We start from the raw sequence: 10,320 nt of genomic DNA on the forward strand, positions 1-10,320 counted from the left end.
GAAGAGGAGGCCCCCACAGACACAGACGTTCCTTAGTGATCACAGCATACCAGGGCAAGTCCTGGCAAATCCTTTCCAGGGGCTCCTTGCTTCTGAGAAACACAGAAGGCTGAGCTTTCTATCCTAGCATGCTGCCTAATCTTTGCTGGGTAATTTACAAGATAGGAATAACTCAGTGTGGGAAAACACACTTCTGGAGGCAGGGGAATGGAAAGAATGACCTCTTCAATCCTTTCCAAAAATGAGCAAAACACATCAGGACACAAAGGTGTAACAGCTGTGAGGGAGTCTGACTGTAAAGTCTTGGGGAATACAATGGGTTAAGGACACAGAGAGATTTTACCTACAGATAGACAATAGACAATGTAATTTAGAACTCCCCAGACAAAAAAGGGTGGCTCAGAAATTTATAGGGCTTTTTGGTGTCTGGCGACAGTGTATTCCACATTTGGGTCAGATATTGAGTCCGCTTTACAAAGTAACTAGGAATAGATAAGAATTTCAATGGTGTGATTAACAATAATAGACATTTGATGCCACTAAAAGTCCACTTCAACATGCTTTAGACTTCTGGCCAGTACAACCCAGTGCTGTAGAATTTTGTGTGTTGTAAGAGAATTGTATGCTAACGGATCTCGTGGCAAAAACACAAGGTGAGAGAGTGCCTTTGGGCTTCTGGAATAGGAAATTCTGAGAGGCAGAGAGAAATGACACTACCTTTGAAAAACAATTACTGGCTTGTTACTGGGCTCTGATTGATATGTAATATTTGATTATAGATTGTACTGTAATATTAAGACCTCAAGTGACAATCATGCAATGGGTACAAAGTTCGCCCCAAACCTACAGCATTTAGCAAGCCCAGGAGTCCAGCATAATCAAATGAAAATGTTGTATTTAGGACCAAGCCAAACCTGGACCACATGGGGTCGCTGTCTTACATGAAAGGATTTCTATGGAAGGCCTGGAGCAAGAGGATATAATTAAGCCCGAGCTAGTTATCTGAATTACCTATAAAATGGGGAAAGTCACTTGACTCTTTTAACTGTGCAAGAAAAACAGCACGCAGTAAATATATAGGATGCACTTGCTATTGAAAAGTGGTTGCATACAATTCTGTCACAACTAAATTGCTGCCAAGTACTGGGGAAGGTAAAAGTAACCATTCTGCCAAATTATATGCTATTCACCAGATATTAAAGCAAGCGAGTTTAACTGAATGCCTCATATACAGATTCTTGGTTGGTAGCCAGTGGATTGGCCACTTGGCTTCCCCTGTGGATAAAGAATAACTGGCAAATTCTCTCCAGAGAACTATGTGGAAAGGAATTATGGTCTGACATTTGGGAATTGTTTGAGCTACTAATCTTTTAGTAGATTCTCTCAGTCTTCCAAATTCTATGAACAATGCTCTATCTCAATTACAGATGAACAAACCTAAATCCAAGCAGTAGAAGCTGATCCAGACTCCAGCAACTTAAAAGGTTTGACTTGTGGGCACACCAAAAATGTGGCCAGCTGGGAGCAAGAGCAACATACAGGTGGGCTCAGCATCGAGGTGTTTCCTTGCCTATGGGTCTCACTGAATCTGTTATTTTACAATGTCTGGTTTGTCAACATATTAAGCACAGAAGCTTGGCATATTAGTTGAAGGACAATTGGCACGTGGCAGGCTGCCTGCGCAGATATGACAAGTTGATTATATCGGTCCATTAATTCAAGATAAAGGATGCCAATATGTGTGTACTGCTATGGACTCCTATTCTGGATATTCAATGGTAATTCATTTTGGGAAAGGCAAGCAGACTAATACTATTAAAACATTGGAAATAATTAATTTATATTGTGTTTTATTTTATATTCAGGGTGATTAGGGGTCACATTTTAAAGGTAGGTTTATACACGCATTTGCCCATTAACATAATACACAATGGATCTTTCATATTATTATTCTCAAGCTGCTGGTTTGATTGAAAGAATGAATGGTTTGCTTAAACAATTAATTAAACTTGAAGAGGACTCTTATGAAAACTGGAGGACTAACTTGAATACTGCCTTCAACATTTTATATAATAGACCTACAGGAGAATCAGAAACTCATTTGACGAGAATGACTATTCCCAACTGACAGATTCATAAAATAGACTTCTATCCTGAGACAACTGAGTATTGTGAAATTAGCCTGGGGCACTCTCTCTTTTCTGGGCTACTCCTGAGGTCGCAGGACTGGATTTGTATCTGTATCTGAACACAGACCTATTAAAAGATTGATGTGTGCTGTTTCAATTGGTATCAGAATTAAAATGCCTCCCAGACACTTTGGATTAATCAAAGAATGCTCCAGTTCGGTTTTCAAAGGGATCTGTGTCCACGGCAGAGTTATAGACCCAGACTACCACGGAGAAATTTGAGTAATTTAACAGAATGAAGGAAAAGATGATCTATTTATTACTAAACATGATCTAATTGCCCAATTTCTGGTTCTTCCATGTGTAACTGGCAAAGTAGAAAAAGGAGAACTTCCAACCTATCTAGCAGTTAGAGGTGATGTAGGGTTTGGATCTGCAAATGCAATACATGCAGTTGGAGCTAAAGTCTGGGTGAAGCAGCTTCACACAGACTTAGTGGTCCTCCTGTACCCACTGGTGTCACTGTGCAGGGGAAGGATAAGACCGTATTAATGATGATTCCTGGACCGGAAGCATGGAAATATGTGCCATCAGCCACTATTACTCTCGTGAATGGACTATTCTTGGAATTCTGACTGTAATGTGGATTGTCATTCATGCCTCAACCTTCAAGGATATGCTAAAATTAAAAGAAAATTATGAAGAAAGCTATTGAGGAATCTCCAGCTGGAGAAACACAATTTGGACATAAACTCAGGATTAAGTTCACCTGCCCAGCAAACAAGGCCTGTTTTTCTTAACCTTGACGCTCTGTGGACAAAATTTATCTGTTTGCTAGATTAGACAGCACTGGTAAACATATAGCTCAAGTTTTAACTATCAATGCTAAATGGATGCCTATAATGCTAAAGCCCCATGACCTCAACTTGATTTATAACAAAGACTTTTGTACAGTTGTTCAATGACTCAGTAATATTCCAGCTTCACAAAACTAAGTCATTAATTGACATATTTGATTGGACTGTTTGTTCTAAGCATCTATTATATTACCTTGCTCAAAAGGATAATCCCAGGAATTGTCATGTCTACTAATGTGTGTGCATAGCAAAACTTATTTAGAGAATGGATTGCTAACAATCGTTGAGTGCTTATCCTCGATGGCATTACAAAGTGCACTAAGATGTGCTGCCCAGTAGCACTCTGTCATAACGGTGCAGTTAACACGGTACCGTGTGCCAGTGTCATGTCTTACCTAGTGTATTTGGAGAAGAACATTTGTTGCCTCGTTTCACTGGGAGTTATTTGGGCTTTGATAGCCACAGTCATTGACTGATAGATTGTGACAAGGTTTACCAAGGGACTGCTATGTGGACCAATGTCTCGCATTTGGGAATCCTGCTCATTGGAGAACTCCATCAACTCTTTTGAATGGACTATCTTCCCTAAATCCTATACTACATTGTTTTTTGAAAATGACCCCTCAATTTTTATGTATTTTAAACAATAATGTAGAAACGATTTCTTTGTATCAGATATAAACCTGTTTTTCTGATGCCTGACACATGTTGATCCTTTATATTGGAAAGGGACCACCTATTACTTTCTTTCCATGAGAACTCAGGTGTTGTGAACTCAAATGTTATTCTTTACTCTTTCTGTTCCCAATATTAGTTTTCTCTTAGAAACCTTATGTAATATTTGTAAGGAACCAAAGAGTTACAAAGTTTCATAGATAAACCTAATTGTAACTTGATAGAACATGCTGTTGTTACTACTATTGCTGCCCATAAGTTGATGCATGTAGGAGCTGATATACAAGAGCATACTTCTCATTCGTGGTGGCACTTTTTTGTTACGAAATCCCCTACTGCTCAAAAATTGTTTTCTGCATTGTTTATCCCATTACTTGTTTCTTTGATCACTTTATTTCTATGGACTATCTGGAATCGTCATTTGAGTTAGAGAATTAAGAAGACAGCTCGGGTTATTTTGCCTTATTCCTATGCTCTTCAGCCTAAACAATGCTGAGGCCAACTGTTACGGAAATTAAAATGGAGGGTGTTTTCAGTTTTTAGAAGCAGGAGAGCAGACCTCTCCTTGTTTCTGAGCTGCTTGGACACTAGTGGGATGCTCTGCCCTCCTGCAAGCGCAGCAAGTCAGGCAGCACTTTAGATCGGAAAAGGAGTGGGTCTTGGAATCGCTTAAACCCGTAAGGGCCTGGCCTATCCCCAAGGTCTTAAGAAATCCTCTGACTCACAAGGTGAATCAAACACCATTATAAAAGTTAAAGTAAGACCAGGGCTGTATTTTGGGGGCTGTATTTTGATGTAATCATCAGTTTGTGGTCTGGGATTATAAGCAGGAGCCTCTAAAACTACAATTTGAAGTCTCACCCATGGAGTGAACATAGAGCCTGGGACCCTTTCCCAACTGGGACTGCAGATCACTCATAACCAGGGACTTGCCATCACTGTTCAAGCCTGGATGTAGGTTGTCAGCTCAGTTTGATGATATTTGTGCTGTTACTTTTCTCTATTGTTTCTATTTCTCTTCTTCTGATGACTGTATATTGACATTAAGTCAAATAATCTATAAAAAGCAGAGACATCCCTTTGCTAACAAAGGTCCGAATAGTCAAAGCTATGGTTTCCAGTAGTCATTTGGACCACAAAGAAAGCTGAGCACTGAAGAACTGATGCTTTTGAAGACTCCTGAGAGTTCTTTGAAATGCAGGAAGATTAAGTCAGTCAATCCTAAAGGAAATCAACCCTGAATAGTCATTGGAAGGACTGATGCTGAAGGTGAAACTCCCAATACTTTGGGCCCCTTGATGGGAAGAGCTAACTCATTGGAAGAGACTTTGATGCTGGGAAAGTCTGTAGGCAAGAAGAGAAGGGGGAAACAGAGGATGGGATGGTTAAATAGCATCACTGACTCAATGGACATGAATTTGAGAAAACTCCGAGAGACAGTGGAGGACAAAGGAGCCTGGCTTGCTGCAGTCCATGGGGGTGCAAAGAGTCAGATATGATTGAGTGACCGAACAAAAATAACAATAATCTTCTATCAGTTCAGTTCAGTTCAGTTGCTCAGTCATGTCTGACTCTTTGCAACTCCATGGACTGCAGCACACCAGGCCTCCCTGTCCATCACCAACTCCTGGAGCTTGTTCAAACTCATGTCCATCACGTCGGTGATACCATCCAACAATCTCATCCTCTGTCATCCCCTTCTCCTCCTGCTTTCACTCTTTCCCAGCATCAGGGTCTTCTCAAATGAGTCAGTTCTTCCCATCATGTGGCCAAAGTATTGGAATTTCCACTTTAGCATCAGTCTTTCCAACGAATAGTCAGGACTGATTTCCTTTAGGATTGACTGGTTTGATCTCCTTGCAGTCCAAGGGACTCTCAAGAGTCTTCTCCAACACCACAGTTCAAAAGCATCAATTCTTTGGTACTCAGCTTTCTTTATGGTCCAACTCTCACTTCCATACATGACCACTGGAAAAACCATAGCTCTGACCTTTGCCAGAGCTCCTTTGCCGGCAAGTAATGTCTCTACTTTTTTAATATTCTATGAAGATTTGTCATAACTTTCCTACCAAGGAGTAAGGGTCTTTTAATTTCATGGCTGCAGTCACCATCTGCAGTGATTTTGGAGCCCCCCAAAATAAAGTCTGTCACTGTTTCCATTGTTTCCCCATCTATTTGCCATGAAGTGATGGAACTGGATGCCATGATCTTCATTTTTTGAATGTTGAGTTTTAAGCAAACTTTTTCACTCTCCTCTTTCACTTTCAATGAGAGGCTCTTTAGTTCCTTTTCACTTTCTGCCATAAGGGTGATGTCATCTGCATGTCTGAGGTTATTGATTTTTCTCCCTGCAATCTTGATTCCAGCTTGTACTTCATCCAGCCTGGCATTTCGCATGATGTACTCTGCATCTTAGTTAAATAAGTAAGGTGGCAATATACAGTCTTGATGTACTCCTTTCCCAATTTTGAACCAGTCTGTTGTTCCATATCCAATTCTAACTGTTGCTTCTTGACCTGCATACAGATTTCTCAGGAGGTAGGTAAGGTGGTCTGGTATTCACATCTCTTGAAGAATTTTCCAGTGTTTGTTGTGATCCACACAGTCAAAGGCTTTGGCATAGTCAATAAAGCAGAAGTAGTTATTTTTCTGGAATTCTCTTGTTTTTTTTTCTGTGATCCACTGGATGCTGGCAATTTGATCTCTGGTTCCTCCTTTTCTAAATCCAGCTTGAACATATGGGAGTTCTTGGTTCATGTACTGTTGAAGCCTAGCATGGAGAATTTTGAGCATTACTTTGCTAGTGTGTGAAATGAGTGCAATTGTGCGGTAGTTTGAACATTCTTTGGCATTGCCCTTCTTTGGGATTGGAATGAAAACTAACTTTTGGCCATTGGTGAGTTTTCCAAATTTCCTGGCATATTGAGTGCATCACTTTCACAGCATCATCTTTTAGGATTTGAAATAGCTCAGCTGGAATTCCATCACCTCCACTAGCTTTGTTCATAGTGATGCTTCCTAAGACCTACTTGACTTTGGACTCCAGGATGTCTGGCTCTAGGTGAGTGATCACACCATCATGGTTTTCTGGGTCATTAAAATCTTTTTTGTATAGTTCGTCTGTGTAATGTTGCCACCTCTTTTTATTATCTTCTGCTTCTGTTAGGTCCATACCATTTGTGTCCTTTATTGAGCCCATCTTTGCATGAAATGTTCCCTTGGATCTCTAATTTTCTTGAAGAGATCTCTAGTCTTTCCCATTCTATTGTTTTCCTTTATTTCTTTGCATTGTTCACTTAGGAAGGCTTTCTTATGTCTCCTTGCTATTCTTTGGAACTCTGTATTCAGATGGATATATCTTTCCTTTTCTTGTTTGCCTTTGACTTCTTTTCTCAGCTCTTTGTAAGGCCTCGTCAACCATTTTGTAAGGTTTCCTCAGACAATCAACCTTCTATAAGAAACTGAAATTGTTTTATTTGTATGTAATGAGTGGTTTCTTTTGTTAACAAATCCTTTAAACCTATAATGAAAGTAAAACTTTCAGCAAATCCAAAGGCTGCAGGTGGGAGTCTTAACCAGATCAGGGAAATTCTTAGACATCCTTGCGCCCCCAGGTTTCAATTGGGAAGTCTCTGGAAATTATTGTTTTTAAACAGAATGAGATGTCCCCAAAGACAGTTCTTTGGAGAGAGGTCAGGTTGAGGACGTGGGTCTGAACCCGATGGCTGGCCTCTCTTTGCCCTCTAGGATTCATCCTTCCCACAGCCATATGGGCCTTGCTAGTAACTCCAGCCTGTGCCTGCCACTGGCACGGTGTCCTCAAGGTGTCAGGCTTCCATCTAGTGCCTTGGATACTGGGACTGAGAAGGGGGTTCCCTGGTTTGTGGTGAAAGCCCCAGGAGAGTGGTAGGTGGACACAGTACAAGAAAATGAATGCAACAAGCAGCCAGTGAAATTCCCAGGTGGGTATCTGCCAGTTGCAGATTTCCTACCTTACCATGTTCTTTCCCCACATATATAATTACAGCAGAGGAGGCATGCTGCGGCCCACGAATTGAGTCCTGCACACTGCCTGTTTTTGTATCGTCTGCAAACTAAAGATGTTTCCTATTCCCATTTTGTAAATGATTAAAAACATGAAAAGGAAAAGTAAAACTTCATAATGCTGGAAGAAGGTATGAAATTCACATATCAGTGTCCATACATAATGTTTTATTGAAAGACGACTGCATTGTGCATGGTCTGCCCATTGGCTGTTCTTATGCTATGAGAGCAGGGTTAAGCACACCTAAAATATATGTGCAATCTGACCTTTTACAGAAATAGTTTCCTGACCTCTGAATTACAGTAAGGCAGCATTAATTTGGAGTGCTTAAATTTGGAATGTGGGATTATTTAGACTCAGTGTCTGTGATTAATATGGAATAGGAAGTTTTTACATGATTTCTTACTTTGAATATGAAGGGTAACATTAAAAATGAAAATTAAAATATCTGTGTCTGTCTTGAATCCTGTATCTAGCAGTTATTTGTTATTTAATTAGTCCTTAAGTAACTAAAGAATTTTTATGTTTATGGTATTTTCGTTGGCTCCAAAATTACTGTGTATGCTGACTGCAGTCATAAAAGACATTTGCTCCTTGAAAACTATGACAAACGTAGACAGTATAGTAAAAAGCAGAGGCATCACTTTGCTGACAAATTCCATATAATCAAAGCTTCAGTTTTTCTGGTAGTCATGTACAGATGTGAAAACTGGACCATAAAGAAGGCTGAATGCCAAAAAACTGATGCTTTCATATTATGGTGCTGGAGAAGATTTTCAAGAGTCTTGGTCTCTTGAACAGCAAGGAGATCAAACCAGTCAATCCTAAAGGAAATCAACCCTGAATATTCATTGGAGGGACTGTTGCTAAAGCTGAAACTCCAATACTTTGGCCGCCTGATGTGAGGAGCTGACTCATTGGGAAAGACCCTGATGCTGGGAAAGACTGAAGGCAAAAGGAGAAGGGGGAGGCAGAAGAAGAGATGGTTAGAGAGCATCAGCAACTCAATGGACACGAATTTGAGCAAACTCCAGGAGATAGTGGAGGACAGAGGATCCTGGCTTGCTGTGGTCTATGGAGTCACAAAGAATCAGACACGACTTAGCAACTGAACACAGCAATACTACAGATCTGTCGTGCATATTGACGTTTTAGTTAACTCATAACTATTAGTAACTGGTTATTTCTCAGTTTATCACCAGGGTTTTATAGAGTATATATTATACATTTTTAATATGTCCTAAGCTCTAGTATTCTCTAGAATCTGCTTTCAACTAATGGAAGATCCATTAGTGGCTATCTAATCCGCTTCCACAGAAATGTAGAAGTTTCAGTGTAAAAGCAGAAATGTAGAGTTTTCAGTGACTTATCCAAAGGCACATAATTAGTGGTAACAAATTTTCTTAAAATACTATGGTACCCCTCGCATGACGATTAAGGAAAGAAAAAGCCTGTTTATTGCTTTCAAATTTCATTTGTAATCCATACCTTTTTGTTAAAAGTGAGTGCTTACTCTGGGCCAGGCATTGTTCTAAAGGCTTATTTAGATTTAATTTTCCTTAAGTCTTGGGTAAATATAGCATCCACCTTTTGACTGCTTGCTATGGCTCAGCACTGTGCTGAACCGCCCCCAAACATGATTTCACTTTATCATCATGACAATCCTCTGAAAAGATGTCCCATAGATAAAGAAATAGGTTTAGGGAGGTTAGATAAGTTGCTTACGGTCACTCAGTTAATAAGCGGTGGAAACAGCATTCTTAACTAAAGGTCGCATTCATAAACTACCAATTAAATATAATGTTTTTCTAGTGACATCATCCTACACTGATTTAGTGTTTCTTTGTTTAGAACCAATGATTAAATCATGGTATTACTGAGCTGGAAGGACCTCTAGGTTTTCATTTTTAAAGATTTCAAAGAAGGGAATAAACAGCTTTTCTCAAAAGCCTGTGAAGGCATTTAAATATAAACAGAGTTCTTTTTTCTAAACAAAGTAATATCTTTTTTTTTTTTTTGCTGCAATTCATGCTCATTTTTATAACTTTGGCTGATTGCTGTGGCCCCCACGTTGCCTATAACAGAGGGAGGATTTCCTGGTTCTGTCTCTCACTAGTGAGCTCAGAATCCCAGCTGTCAAGGTTTGGTTTTGATATCACTTGTGTGCTGATGTGCCTTTGTACTCCCTTTGGTGTGCAGAATTTTGTGATCACCACTTGTACACAAGCATTCCTCTGTATTTTTATCTGTTTAATTCTCCCTTAGTCCTAAATATTCCATCTTTTGGAACCTTTGGAACTTCACACAGTATATGGAAAATCATTAATTCATGTTCTTGAGGCTGTTTTAAGTTCAATGTCCCAGTTCCCGTGGATCACTAGCTACTCTGATTATTTTCCCTATCTTCATCTGGCTGTCTGGTGTTTACAGTCTCAGTGGGCACACTCCCAATTCTGTTATTTATATCACTGAGAACCAGCTCTAGCACAAACTTAAGTCTAATATTGACGTAGCCTTTCTTGCTGGCCAGATGTTGATTGATTTTAGTACCCGGAGCTGCAGCAAACAAAATTTTTTGTTCCTACTTTGTATTTTCAATGACTAACTGCCAAGT

Source organism: Bos taurus, chromosome 29, assembly GCF_002263795.3.
Source record: "Bos taurus isolate L1 Dominette 01449 registration number 42190680 breed Hereford chromosome 29, ARS-UCD2.0, whole genome shotgun sequence".
NCBI lineage: Eukaryota > Metazoa > Chordata > Mammalia > Artiodactyla > Bovidae > Bos > Bos taurus.